We start from the raw sequence: 15787 nt of genomic DNA on the forward strand, positions 1-15787 counted from the left end.
GCTGAGAAAGTTAATAAAAGGAATAAGGAACTTGAGAGTAAAGGCGATTGCATTGCACCACTTGAGGAACATTGATGCTGAACTTTGAGGATAAACGTTTACTGGAACAATAAGAAAGGAGTTGGTGCTTTGACTTCACTTGATTCAAATTGATTAAAAGTTTCTAATGCGCATATCCCAAAGGAACAAAGCAGCAAGCCACAACTAGGCGCACAGTTAAATTACAGCATGCTGAGGACTTTTTGAATGCATCATCAACACAGTATTTCTGCTGCTGCTGAGGACTATTGTTCACAAGAACGACCATCTATAACAAACTATTCTCTCTACTTTCCTATCTCAACAGTGTATTGGGACTATTTTGTATACTATTCTTCACAGGAACACATAATCTTTAACAGACTATTTTCTCTATCTTCCTACCTCAACATTGTATTGGGACAATTTGATATACTATTTTTCACAAAGACAATCATCTTTAACGGACAATTTTCGCTAACTCTACATTGTATTGGGACTATTTTTATACTATGTACACAAGAGCATACATCTACAACGGACTGTTTTACCTATTTTTTATCTTCATTTTTTTTTTATTGGGACTATTTCTATTTTCCACATTTATATATTTTTATCAGCACTTTTTATATTTTTATATTTTTCAATGAACCACATAATAGTGAAAGTGGTTTAAAAATCATCAATCAAATACTTTATTATTGTCATTGGATGCAAAATGTCTTTAAACCAGTATATACAGCTCGCCACACTCACTTGAAAAAATATTAGTTGACTATCGCCCCATACTAGGTAAACTGTATGAATGTTTTCATATCCTTATATTCCTGATAGTTTCATAACACCCTGATCAATGCGCTTCAGGACACCTCTACAAATAATTGGCATCATGGCTATTTCAGTACTTCTATTCTCCTTTCTCGTCTGTTGGTTTGGTGCTTATTTTATCTCACATTACATTTAAATTGATGATGATGAGGTGAATGTGTCCCTATGGCATACTGTTAGTGAAGAAGTTAGAAAACAAGTAGATTTCCAGTTAGAGCAGAAAATGGTATTATATCAGCTGTGGAGACAGTAAGGGATAGGAGAAGCATTACAGATGAGGATTTCATGAGAAGGTATTTTGATAATTAGATAAATATTGAACAAAACTCATGGTATAGGTCAATGGAGAAGGTGGAGAGAGAGAGAGAGAGAGAGATCAAGGGAACGCTGTTTTGCTTGCTGACTTATCCCCTATGCCATGACAGCCTCTCGAGCATTTATACTTCAAGAGGTACCTGAGTAAAGAGCACACTGCATGGTATGCCAGACTAGAGGACAATTTCAGGGAGAATAGGCCATGATATAGTATGCCACAGGATCAAAATTCACATACATAGACAGCTATGTAAAAGAAGCACATATGATGAGAGTATAAGAATGAAAAGTAAGGTACTGAAATACATACTATCAGGACCAAAAAGAGGAGATGGTGAAGTAGTGGATCACCAAATATTAAGGTGTAGAGATGCCCAATATAATTTGATAACTCATTGTGCTGACAGACAGCAATTACAAGTAAGAGGGAAAGTATATTCCTCAGGAGGATGGGTTGATGGAACAATGGGATGCAAAGCAGAGGCAGTAAAAAAAAACAAGACAGAGTGTGCCGTAAGGAATGGAAATAAACTGCAAATGTTTTAACATGGATAGAAGATGAAGCAGGACCACTACCCATAACCAAACTACAAGCACAAACATTATGCCTTAGAAATAATGGTTCAGTAAAGCTTGGTGACAATGAAGGTTGTAAACGCATTATGGATTTGCCAGGTGTAAAAGTTGGCACAGCTTTACTAATGGACCATTACTGGGCTTGCGGTACAAGATCTTATGTGCAGCTCCCGCACATTATGAGGGGAAATGGACCTTGACAGAGGCCATATACTCCCTGAAGGAGCTGCATGATAAAAACGGAGGAGGAAGTAAATGACATTGAAGACAATAGCTGGTTCAGTTATCTATTCTCCTGGATGCCTACCTAGCTGACAGATGCATTGAACTTTCTGTTGCCAATTTTGGTACCTGTCCTAATGGCTTTTTTCATCTTGAGAATAGCAATAAGCCAATGTAAAATGTCTGTCAAGAAGGCACTCCAACTGACAGTAGCGGTTGAATTGGCTGACACCGTACATCAGTACACTCAAACCGATGATGAAGTTTACTGTCCCATGTACCCATTGGGGCCACCAGTTAGACAACCTGGAACATTGTTTACATGCCCAAAAGATACCCATAAGTACAATGAGCACTGGATGAAATGTGACGACAATGGCGAGTGCTGGCTTATGACATGCCGTACATCAGAATACATAGCACAAGGAGGTAACATGAGGGGGGGTTCACCAGAGTGTGGCTGCCCAAGGATGGCTACAATATGAGAGAAAATGAAGGTGTAGTTGATGACTCGACCAGAGGGGGAATGTAGTGGGGCAATTGTTGGCTAGAAAGCAGGTGCAGGTGCCCCCTTGCCTTCCCCAGAAAACACAGAATTACAAAATCAGAAACAACACATTTGAAACTGCACTTTAAAATCTCCTGGAAATGCAGCTGGCACAAAGAATAGTTAGTTTTGCTACACAAGTGGCAGAGGAGGAAGTAGCTTGCATAATTAGTGTGTCTTTTTAAGTAGAATAGACTAGGTGACAGGTAAGCGTGTACCAAGGATGAGTAACTCACATCACCAGTAGGGCAGAATTTCTGTAGGTAGGGTCATGTTGCAGCATACCCATATGGAGAAATGTCATGCGCCAGGCATGCACCAGGCTGGTAGGCAGCAAATAAATGCAGAGCTAATGTGTGTTGCAGAAGAAACATAACATGACAAAATGGCATTTTAAAAATTGCGCCAGCAGATAATTCAACCTTGCAACGTTAAGAAAAGCCCAGTTGAACACGCTTGAACAAATCAGGGAAAATACTGTATCCGGCTTGATGGTGACTAGCCAAAGGAATGTCAATGCGGAGCCGTTGCAGGAAGTGCACATGGCGAAGTAAGATATTATTGTGATTGGTCAGTTGTCAGATAAATTGAGTTACAAGGACACAGCAACCCGTTTCAAATTTATAACATCCCAAGAAATCAGAAGGAGGTGACAGATTAATGCATTCTGCAACTGGCTAAGCGTGACAGGAAAATGCAAGGAGTGGCTAAAGAAAAAACTGTTAAATGCTGCAATGAAATCTTAACAGGGTAAGAGTAGGATAACTTACAGAAATAATTATTCATAAATATCTCAAGAGTAGGATGGCATCACAGATTGCGAACAAGGCCTTGAGCATGGCATGGGAGGTAACATGGGCTATTTGATTTAATTAACATAAAGCGACACCCTTGTCTCTCCCCCTCTTTTACCTAGATAAACATGTCATCATGCAGCCAGTTCATGGATAGTGTGACCACATTGTACCCGATTAACACATATCTTTTTCACTGCAGAAGTAATTTAGGGCCTACCAATTAATATCCATATATGATGAGGTAGCACTTTTTTAGGGGAAGGTACTGTCATGACCACTGTGAGGGGGCACAAGTTGTGCCACAAGCAGGCTCCCACCAGAACCCTGAGGGCCTTAAAACCACTGCAGAGGGCTCCTGGAGCCATGCTGGCACCTTTGGCACCAGGCTCATATGTAGGAAGGAAGGGCTGTTCAAACTAGGTCCCATTTATTTACATGGGCCTTTAAATACAACATTGAAGCACCCACACAGTCTAGTTCTAAGAACCAAGCCATGCGGTCTAGTGTATTGGGTGTGGCAGGCCTGGAACTACTTTCCCTGGTACTTCTTTACTTGGGCTATATAAACCACACCCTGACTGCAGAACACGCTTCGAGTTATTCTGCAACCTGCAGCATGACGCTCACCATGTCCTGCTCCTGGTCTTCAGCATCTTCCTGTAATCCTGCAAGAACAAGAACAAGATTATTCTGTTTTACCTGAGAAAACACTATTCAGCACTCAGCATCTCAACTGGACTGCAATCTGTGGAAACCGAAAGAAGAAGAAACATCACTCACCTGTGAGTACTAGCTTAAGGACTTCCGGCGAACCGCTACCACAGCTGCTGTTTGAACATTGCAACCTGCAATAACGAGAAATGGAAAAACAATATTAGAACGCGCGATTCCAAAACATCGAATTGCATCAGTCTTACCTGAATTCCATCGCGCTACGCCCAGCTACCATCCGGAGCACCACAGCAACATCTGCAAAGGAAAAGAGACATAATCAGGGTCGCTTTCAATATTAAACGACCGCACAGCTCTGTACTTACCTTAACGGATTCCGGGGGCTTGCTTTTCATCGCGCTCTCATCCACTCGCAGCACCACTGCTGCCTGTGAGGAGAAGAAGAAGAAAACACAGGTTAGCTTTAAAAGACAATAAATGCGCTGCGCTTTGTGCTTTCTCTTACCTAGAAAACGTGCCTCTCCATCCGGCACGCCAGCATCAAGACCTTCGCACCTGAAAAGAAGGAGATAAAGACATTAACAAATTCCCACCATAAATAAAACAAAGACTAACAATTAACAAACCTACCTGCCTACCAGCAGATTCGAGGTCACAGCAGGACTGGGCCCAAGGAAAGTGAACTGCACCAGTGAAGTAACTCGGGCAACTCGCCAACAAACATCAAGCGCCCCTGCACAAGAAACACAGGACGGATAGCTCACCCTACAAATAACTAGGTGAGAAAAGAACCCAGTGGGAAGGGAATCGGTCAGAGGGAGGTGGGAGATTCACCCATTAGAGACAGTTATCACAAATCCTCCCTTCTGTAATTACAGATTCATTATACAGCACTGGGCAACTACGCATCCAGGGTTCCAGATCTCAGAGCCTTCCAGACTCCCCCGAGGATATCAGGTGAGCGTAACATGTACATGGGTTGGATCTTGGATAACAGTTGTCCAATCCATAGTTGTGCACATATAGGTTCCATATGTAGCTTAGTAGAGGGAGCCAATGAGCAGGAGCAATAGGTTTTCATAACTGTGACATCGCAGGGACCCTTTTGTACTGTATAAACTCCTGTTGTTTGTTCAAACGTTGGAGAATTCTGGAGTGAGAGCTTGGCTTTTATCTTGATTTTTCCGCAGTCTACTGCAATAAATTGATTATCATGCATTTAGCATACCACAACCACACTGTGTTGTCTCTTTTTTGGCAAATGGCAGTTAGAGGGCAATTTGGCCTTTCCTGACCCTCCTTTCAGAAGTGTTCCTGGGCCATCCAGTGTATCCTGCAGAATCACTGCTGTCTGGAGTTGAAACCCGAGTCTTGGGGCATCGCTTGCTTGTGGTCCTGTGCCCTCTCCTGCCAAATTTTGCATGCCTAGCTCGCCTAGGTCCCATATTTGGAGAGTGCGTAATGCTGCCTGCAACTGTGATTCCCGCATCACTATCTGTTGGTGACGGTCGCTGTAGGTGCCTTGCTGTTCTGCTCTCCTGTGCCCTGAAGCCTGCTGCACTGGAATATTCTTCATACCTCCTTCTGAAGCTGAGAAAAGGCAACTGTCCCATCATGGATGATTGTTCTATACCGCAGCCGCTGAGAGCTTGAACGCCGTGAAACTGCAGGACTCAAACCTACTAGCGACCTCGACTAATATTTGCTTTTGGCTGGGTTAGCCTGCGCTCCTTAGCTATCCTCACCTTTTGACAACTGCTCTGCCACCAAGGGCAGACCCTACTCCAATAGTGGGAGCCAATTCTTCATCACCTCAAGCCACTTCCTGACTTGCTACAGCTCTCCTAAGAAGACCTGCTTTTTGTTCTGCCTGCGCGATCGTGCATTTTTATGCACAACTCTACTGTTGAGCCCAAGGCTTCCCACTTATTAGGTCTGGACTTGAATTTAATTTTAAAATGTTCTTATTGGCATTTATAGTGTACATTATCAGTTTGCCACTTGAATAGCCATCATTGTCATTTATGTATGTAAAGTAAGTTAACAACAAGTAACCATACAACAACAACAAAAGGTCTTCAAATGCTTGCATTGTTCATAGGGGCGCTCAGTTCTTTGTCTAGCATGCCCTGGTGTACAGGGCACCGCCAGGGTTGTTGGGAGCTAGAGGGTATTTGTCCCGATTTCCCTGCTTCAGTAGCCTAGCACTTAGCAGTTCCAGCTATCTCAGGTGTGGATGCGGTTCCTTCATGGGGGTTTATCGGCTGATGGGTGAAACATGTCCCAAGTTAGAGATATCCAGGAATCATATGCTGGGCTCACCTCGCCTCCAGCCTTAGCCACCCCATCTCCTGGTTTCTGCCCCAGTCCAGTGTTCCAGGTTTCTGTACCAATTGGTGTACTGCGGCCCCCCCCCACCTTTTTCCACGCCATTGCTATAAACCTTTCGAACTACACACACACCATGTCCATACATTTAATTATATGTCTGAATTTGCTTATTCTTGGGTAGGCTCCCAGGAGACATTCCTTTGGTGTCCACTCCTACCGAGCCATCCATGCCTTTCTGCAGGCTTTTTCTATTTTGGCCCAGAAGTGTTGCATCTTCAGACAACACCAGAACATGTGCAGCATTCCCACTCTCTCCGACCCGCACCACGGACACAATAGAGTCGTGTTACTGTTGAATTTGGCTATCCTACCCGGTGTCTTGTAGGTCCTATGTAGGACATTTAGTTGAATCAACCTAAATCGGCCATTTCTTGAGACTTCCGTGGGTACACTAGGATCCTCTCCCATTCTTTCTCCGTTATGCCAGTTCCCAGGTCTGCCTCCCACCTCTGCTTCAGCTTATCGCTTTTGGGGTTGGGTCTGTCTTCCAGCAGGCTATAGAGTCTGGACACTGGCTTCCATCCATCACTCAGGTTGTGGAGTAGTGTTAGTATTGGGTCTGCCTCCGGCTCCTCTGGCCATTCCTTCCACCTCCCCCTCGCTACCTTCCTGATCTTCCGATACCATAAAAATTGGCCACTAGGCAGTCGCTCTTTCTCGCCCATTGATTCGAATTCCCTAAAAACACCCTCCTCATAAGCATCCCCCACCAAGTGTAAATGCTGTACCTTTCCCAGTGCCTTACATTTGTCAGGTCTGCTTTAACTATGCAGACATCAGCTGTGATCGGGGTCTCGGGTGAATAGGGGTATACACGTCCCATCAGCTTTAGGGCCCTATCCCAAACCCTTCTACCCAATTGTACAATCATTGGGGTGCTGTCCGTGTGTTGTAGCGGAACCCACAGTGCTTCTTTTAGATGCACTGGTGCTATTAATTGTTTCAACAGCCTTGTCTCCAATGTAGTCTCGTCTGCAAGCCATTTGGCCACAAAGTTAAGTTGTGCTGCCAAATAATATCTCTGTAGATCTGGCAGTTGGGCCCCCGTCCTCCTTGTACAGTAACATCAGCGTGGTCAGAGACAGCCTGTGTCTGGCGGGGCCCCAGAGTAGCTCTTTCAGCAACTTTTCCAGGAGTAAAAAAAAAGAGGGCGGAATGTAACAGTGAACATTCTTGAAGAATTATAGGTACCTCAGTAGGACTATCAGGTATTATTATTATTATTAGTAATGGCGACCCTGCCCATCACTGACAACGGGAGTTTAGACCAGAACCTCATCAATTTCCTGGGCCCCTGGACCGCCAGTACTATGTTGCCCCCATGTGCGAGTTCAGGTGTGTGCCAGACGTTCACCCCCAGGTACCTAAATGTGTGCAGCTGCCACCGGAGCTCAACCTTCGGAAAATCCTTTTCTGGCTTTTTCGCCAGCACCGTCAGTGGGAATATGCAAGACTTCTCCCTGACACTCGCGCAAAGTTCCCCATCACATCTAGGATCACCGGTACGTTGAGGTGCGGGTTCCTCGGGTACAGAAGCACATTGTCTGCATATAAGGACACAACGCCCCACCCTGATGCCTGCGTCAAAGAATTGTTTTCTAAGGTATATCGCTATAGGCTCTAGTCCCAGTATGTGGAGCATTGGCGATAGCGGGCATTCCTGTCTGTTGCCCCTTTGAATATCCAATGGCTCCGAAAATATCCTACCAGCCTTCACCCTAGCCACAGATGCCTTGTAGAGCATTGTGATCCACGCAATGAAATGCTAACCCAACCCAACATTTTTCAGTACAGCAATCAACCATTCCCAATATATGGAATCAAATGCTTTTATAGCATCTAAGGAGACTACTGCATTCTGTTCCTGTGAGTTTGTCGTCTGCTCAATTATATTTTGTAGCCTTTGTAAGTTTTACTCCGGAGGTCCTCCCTAAAAGCGCCATCCGTCAGGGCATCAACTAGCATGCACCACAGTGGTATGGGCAGCCTAGGGCCCCACAATTTCCATTCAATGAGCAGTGGTGAATTGCCTGATATTTCTCTGCCCAGGTTTGCTGCGGATTCTACTTGGGGCAAATGTGTCCTGTCTATTAGTATGTAATCGATTCTGATGTATAGCCCATGGGTTGACAAGAAGTAAGTGTATTCTCTGTTCTCCGGATGGAATTCCCTCCATACCTCTGCCAGACCCAGGTTCCCTCTTACTTCGTTGAGCGACGATGGAACCGCCCTCACCCCCTGTACCAGCGGACTGGACCTGTCAAGGGCAAAGTCGCGACCACAATTGAAATCCCTCACCCAGATAAAGAAGCAGTCATGGTAAGGAGCTAATTTCACGCTCAGCTTAGTCAGGTACGCTGAGGTCTCACAGTTAGGAAGGTAGGAGTTGACTATGCAAATCTCTAATTGTTCAATGCTTCCCCTGAGTATCAGGTATCTCCCCTCTGTGTCCACCTCCTTAGTTAACAGTCGGAAAGGCAGTGGAGTAACTTTGCTGAAAATGTTGGGGGGGACATGACATCTGAAGAAAAGGTGCCCCAGCCAAATTAATGGGGACAATATGGTGTGCCATGAAAGTTGGGGGGACAAACACCCCTGTCCCCCCCTAATATTATGCCCATGCGGAAAGGCACTGTGTCACTGAACCATGTGTATACTCCCCATGCATATTTAGAGTATGTCGCTCCAAAACCCTGTCCTCCTAAATGCCCAGCTACTTTATTGCTACTATCAGCTGTGAGGTGGGTTTCTTGCAGCAGAGCGATGGAGAATCGCTTCCTCTTTCGGAAGGATTTAATCCTATTCCTTCATATTCACGTTCCCATCCCTTTGAAATTCCATGTCAGTACTTTTATATCAACCGCCATTGTTACCTTGCATAATCCAATATCGCTCCCCACCTTTACTTTGCTTCCACCAGGTCATCTTCACCCCTGCGCTCCAATATCCGTCCACAAAATTTCCCCATTCGAGTGCCTTTTTCCGCATCATGTCAGTTATTATGGAGACCTTAAAATAGTTCAAACTATAACAAACCAAAATTAACCAACTGCACCCAGCAGTTGCACAGGACAGGCAATTCTCAGGTGTCCCCGCTCCATCCTGGCTCATCCGGGTCTTCAGGTGCGGGTCGTGTTAAGTCAGCGACAGGCCGACCCCAGTCCTTTCACAGGGATGTTCCCTTTGGCTCAAGCCGAATTTCCCAGCATCTCCCTGTCCTTCGTGAAGTCTGTGTCCTTGCTGTGGTAGGTTCTTATATCAATAGCAGTGTTTTGTTTTGGGTATTCTTCCAAGTTGCCATGTCGTCAAACATTCCGGACTTGTCATTGTAGCTCAGGCTATGTCACTGCCTCCTCTCCTTCCCCCATATTGTTTTGCTCCAGCCAAATGGTGGCTGCTGCGGGGTCTCCAAGAAGACAGCTCTCCCCTTATACAGCACTTTGAGCCTTGATGGGTATATTAACATGTATTTGAGGTTCAGCTGCCAGAGCCTGGCCTTGTTTGGGACAAAGGAGTTCCTTGCCCTCTGGAGTGTAGTCCGGGTATATGGCTATTCTGGCATTGTCTCTTTTTATTTCCCCTCCCTCACACGAGTAGCGCAGTATGATTTCTCTATCTTGGAAGTTCAAGATCCTTGCTTTCATTGGGCGAGGATGTGATCCCGTGGTGGCTTTTTTTGTAGGGTTCTGTGAGCTGGCTCCACCACAAAGCTCTGTGATAGCCGACCTGCGCCAATCTCCTACTCTAGTGGAGTTTCCACACTAGGTCTGGACTTGAAAGTTAGGGAATGACTCAAAAGAATTGTCTAATTCCCCTAGTGTGTTAACTCACCCTTCTCTTTAAAGGTTGTGGCTGTGTTTTACTCATTTGTCGCATTAGGAAACATATTGTATATATGTTATATAGTAGAGTATATTGTGTGGCAACTGTTTCGATATAACTAAAGCATACTTGTGTCTATTGGTCTGACCGACAATAAATGTATAGATATTTTTCATATACACTTGTCTAAGAGTAATTTTTGGTTTGTTACTGTGTGTGCTCATTGCGGGCTTCCGATCACTCTCACCCCTCCTGAGACTTAGGGCCTCATTCCGAGTATGGCGGTAAGGGATAGCGGCCACCGCTAACGAGAGCGGTGGCGGTAATCCCTTACCGCCATACTCCGAGTTCCCTTAGCGCCATGGTGCTTTTAACACCTGCTTTTAGCAGGCGTTAAATACCATGGCGCTAAGGGACCTTGATGTTAATTACGCCACCGTAATTTACGGTGGCGTAATTGACGCCTTCCCCACTCCCATTATGCCCTATGGCGCAAGAATGGGAATGGGGAAGGGTAAATGGGGATTGGGGAATTACCGCCCCGCCAACCTTGGAATGGGGCGGTAATTCCGCCAACCACCAAGGCGCTGCCGGTCCGGGTACGGCGTCAACCAAGGCGTTAATAGCGCCATTGGTTAGCGCCGTACTCGGAATGAGGCCCTTAGTCTTGATCACCTGCCAAGCTACCTAGATTGGTCTGGCTTGTCCAGAAGATTCCCCTGTTTCACTAAACCAAGGATGGTCTCCCAAACTTCTGCCCACCAGGTCAGAGTTTAGAAATCAATCTTAACAAATTGGTGGCAGTATTGGGATAAGATCAGATGTACCCAGTGTTTCACACTGGTAAGGTACCAGGGTTATAATTAAACAAGAGACACAGTGTCCTTAGGTTAAAGTTAACTGTAAGACACCTGCCTTTACTTATAATATGGAAGCAATTATGGACATTGTTTAGATTGCCTCAAAGTCTGAGACACTAAGAAAGATTTGTACCGAAAAGGGCCTGGGGCCACTGGTACTGCGTAGATTGGCAGGAAATGAGGATTCAGGCTTTGCCCTCCTATGATAGCGCAGAAGGTAGTAGGGCAATCCCAATTACCAGTAATGTAGTAACTAGTGCTATTGTAGAAAGGGTCATTGCTGATGATGATGATGTGTCCCATATTTTGTTGACTGGTTCGGAGGCTGAGGCCATGTTGGAATTCAAGAAACAAGAGCTGCTGTTTAGGCAGAAGGATCTTGAATTCTGCATGGCTAAGCTAGACAAGGAGAGGTCAGAGAAGCAGAAGGACAGGGATCACCAATTGGAGCTTAATAGACCGCAGAGCACCAATGGTTCCTTGAGAGGGCCTGGTAATGGAACTGGCCCCTCCTCTCATCCAAGATTTCCGAATGATCTGCTCTGAATATGATGACAAGAATGGCATTATGGACTCGTTGACTGCATTTGAGCATGCATGTGAGGTAAAAGAAGTAGTGGATGCTGAGAAGATTGCATGGTTGCTCAGTCAACGTCTCCATTCTGGCTGCAGTTCTATTATGGATATGTTAAAGGCTGACAGAAAAGACTTTGCAAAATTGAAGCAAACTCTGGTCTTAAACCTTGGGAAGACTCCTACCCAATACTTGAAAAGTTTCAGAGAATACAAAAAGAAAGAAGGTAATACTTGGTTTCTTATGTGGATGATTCCTTTAAAAACCTAACTGGTTGAGTGGAAGGATACAAGGTCATCACCTTTGAGGGTATGATGTATTCAGTCATGCTTAAAAATAAGTTTAAACAGGGTAAGTCACCTGAGAATAGTCAGAGTAGTGGGAGTAACCCTCCCTATGTACACAGAACCAGTGGATCTAAGGTCAAAACCTTGGGGGTCAACTTTGTGAGTCTTGGCTTCCCCTCCTATGAAGAGGAAGAAATGATCACAGGGGCATCCTTCTCTTCAGACTCTTTACTCAGTGGGATAGAATCTGAAGTAGTCTTAGTTTCCCTGGTTTCCTGGGAGCCAAGAGTTTCAGAAGCTTATGCTAGGATACCTGACAACACCAAGGACTACTTTAAAGACACTGGGCCTCATTATGAATGTGCAAATCCGGTAACAATGGTGCCAGTAAGCCTACCGGCACCGTTGTTATTGGACGGGTACACTACGAGTCTGCAGGCAGGTGCCGTCCAGGCCACCAGCTCTGAGCTGGCGGACGGGACAGCACCCACTCACAGACTTTTTTGGAAGCACTGACACAATAATTAACTGTGCCAGTGTTTCCATCATCCCTATTCCCATTGAGTCGTATGGGACTCAAATGGGAATGGGGATTATCATTTTTCCGGCACCCGACTTCCAGGAACACCGGGGTCATAATCCTCTGGTGTTTCCTGCAAGCCAGGCGCCGTAAAACTTTGCAGGTCTGGCGGCAGCCTTCCGGTTTTACCGGCACGGCTACCGCCAGACTTGTAATGAGGCCCAGTGTGCTGATCAATGTAGTAGACAGTCCTGCCCTTCGGGATAGTGGAGCCAGCAAAGCTTTGGTGGATGCCACACTGGTCAGCCAGGAGGAGCTTGCCAGGGCTCCCCTGATACCCACCAAGCTAGCTGATGGCCCCCCTCTCAAGTTCCCAGTAATGCCTGTAAATCTATCTAGCGAGGATTCCTGTGAGCATAGAGAGGCAAATCCGTGTAAAGATCCTGCTGGGAAATGACCTGTGAGACTTGGGTCTTGTGGCGGATACAGCAGGGAGACCCTGCACAAGGTCAAAAACAAGAGCTGCCCTGGCCATATCCAAGGCTGAGCCAAAGCCAAAGGGGAAACCCAAGGCGAAGGGAGTCAGAAAACCAAAAAGAGGGAAAGAGAATATTCCCCCAAACCTACTTACCAATGAGGTAGAGGCATTTGCCCAAGCACCTGAACCTGACGAGGTAGAGGAGCTGCCTGAAATACTCAACCTATATGACCATCCTGAACTCTAAAATGCGTTGGTTTAAGGTGGTCCTGATAGGGAAGAGTTTAGTAAGGGCCAACGTGAGTGCCCATCTTTAGAAGGCCTGAGGAGACAGGCCTGCTCCGAGTTTAAGGGTGAACCTCCTGGAAAGCACAGAATTTATTGGGAAGATGGGCTCCTGTACAGTGAGCCCACAGAGTCTACTGAAGGTTACCATGGGAGGTTGGTGGTCCCCCTTCAAGTGAGACCCTTCCTACTGCAACTGGCGCATAAAATCCCCCTTGCTGGTTACCTTGGGATTAAGAGAACCAAGCAAAGGTTATCCATGCATTTCTTTTTTTAATTTTTTTTTTTATTTAAGGTTGGTTTATTTCAAACCTTATATACAAAATTAATTATTCTTCCATTTCAATAAAACCAGAAACAAATCTTTGAACGTAATCACTCAAGATACATAAACACTTTATACAAAATCAAATATTTGCCCATCTAATTTAAACAATAAAACGTCCTTGCACATCTTCCAAAATGAATGCACATCTATTACACTAAATAGAGACCTAATCCCAGTCAATTTGCAGTTTACAATTTCCTCGTCCACCTTCACAGGACATCGGCTATTTGCTTGTTATTAGGCAACTGTTACGCTCACCTGGTCTCTGCGGAGGCGTTGGGGCACGGTTGCAGGCCCTCCCTGAACTTGAATCACCCCCTTCAGGCCTCTCCCTTAGTAGAAAAGCTGTGAGCGGTGGTATGTAGTAATACTGCTCCTGCGTGGAGATAAGAGTATGTGAGTGCGCCAATCGGTGATTCTTGTACCTCTTGAACCCTTCACCACAAAGTACGTTTTCTGTGAGCATACACCGGCCCATAAAGCTCACCTGTGAAATATGGAAGATAAGCTCTCCGTCCTGCTACTACTGGCAGGGGCGCGTCGAATGGGATCTAGTTCCTTCACTGATCCCTGATAAGGATTAGTCCAGTCCAGCTGCAACCATGCTTCTGCTTATGATTTGTAAGTCTTTCTTGAGCTCTTGTGATGCTGTTCGTTCTGTTTAATGTCTTTATATGTTGCTCCTATTTATGCCCGCAATAATGTCTCTCTTCTGTTTTCTTCCCTTAGATGGAAATGCGGCGTCAATGCAGCTGTGAGACGCGAGACGCAGCTGGATGGAAGATGGATGCTACCGCAATGTTCGACAGCAGGTAAGTGATGGTTCAAGGAAAGCGCAAAGAGCAACCAACTCTGCTGTACCTCTGGCGCCACCTTCCAACACCTTACTGTTGCCTTTCAAAGCAAGATTTGCCATGGAGCCTGCAGCAGTCTTTCACAGTTCCTCTGAACACACTGTTGGGTTTTGTGCTCCAAAGACTTTGTCTTTTCTGAATTCTACCTCAAGGGTTCAGAACATTGATACTGTCTCCGTCCTTCAAGACTCCCACCTAGCAACTTTAAACAGTTTTTGGTGCCTCATGATGTACCTTTTTGGAATAAGACTCTTTCACGGTGTAACAGACATTCTTCTTGCTGGTCAACCCTCAGGAAGCCTGGAGAGGGGCCTGGAGAGGGGCATACTGTCATGCCTGCGCCATGGGCGCATACATTTACGATCAATATGGACTTTATTTTCCATTTGCGAGACTTTGGTGCTTTTCCATTTTTCCCAACAAACTACACTTACCACAATGCACTTGGTTATAACCATCTATTCCTGGCCATTCCTATTCGTCATCTTCGGAACTACAATCCCCAGAAGCCCTAGGGATCTGCTCTGCTTCCACCAGCTCAGGAACAAAGAGGGAGGTGGCCGATTGTCTGCAGGTGTGCTGAGCCAGGTGCGACCAATTAGCCTGCCTCTGTGCTGGGCTGGGCGGTATAAAAGCTGCTGCCTGCAGGAGCTCAGGCTCTTGCATTAAGAGTCCTTCCGGCACTTTTTTGCTTCGAGCTACGGATCTTGTATGCAGTTCCTCCTTATTCCGGCTTTGGATCCAGTGCCCTCCCGGGCTCTCTACATTGCAGCTGATCACGCTCTGCTGCTTTCCAACCTCCGCCCTTGCCCTGCCGGATTCTCTGCTTTGCAGCCGATTACACTCTGCTGCTTTCCAGCCTCCGCCTTTGCCCTTCCGGGTTTCTGCCTTGCAGCCGATCATGCTCAGCTGCTACCTTCCTCCCTGGTCTTCCAGGATCCTGCCCTGCAGCTTGCCTCATTCCGGCTGCCTACAGTCCTTGTCCTCTGGGCTCCCTACTCTGCAGCCTGCCTCACTCTAGCTGCCTACAGCCCTTGTCCTCTGGGCTCCCTGCTCTGCAGCCTGCCTCACTCCGGCTGCCTACAGCCCTTGTCCTCTGGGCTCCCTACCTTGCAGTTTACAGTCCTCTGCAGCCTTCTACAGTCAGCGGCCCTGCTCCTCTGGGCTTACTCCTTGCTTCCGGTCCTTCTGGCTCCTTGCCGCGCAGCCCACTTCTCTCTGCTGCCAATAACCCTTGTACTCGGGCCTTCCTACCTTGCAGCCGATCACGCTCCGCTGCTTGCTATCTACAGCCTTTGTCCACTGGGTTCTCAGCCTAGCAGCCCTCTATAGTCTTCTGCAGCCTTCTACGGTCAGCGGCCCTGCCCCCCAGGGCTCACTCCTTGCTGCCCGGCCCTTCAGGGCTCCGTGCCG

This window comes from Ambystoma mexicanum, chromosome 9 (genome assembly GCF_040938575.1).
Source record: "Ambystoma mexicanum isolate Mex_15411 chromosome 9, UKY_AmexF1_1, whole genome shotgun sequence".
Lineage (NCBI taxonomy): Eukaryota > Metazoa > Chordata > Amphibia > Caudata > Ambystomatidae > Ambystoma > Ambystoma mexicanum.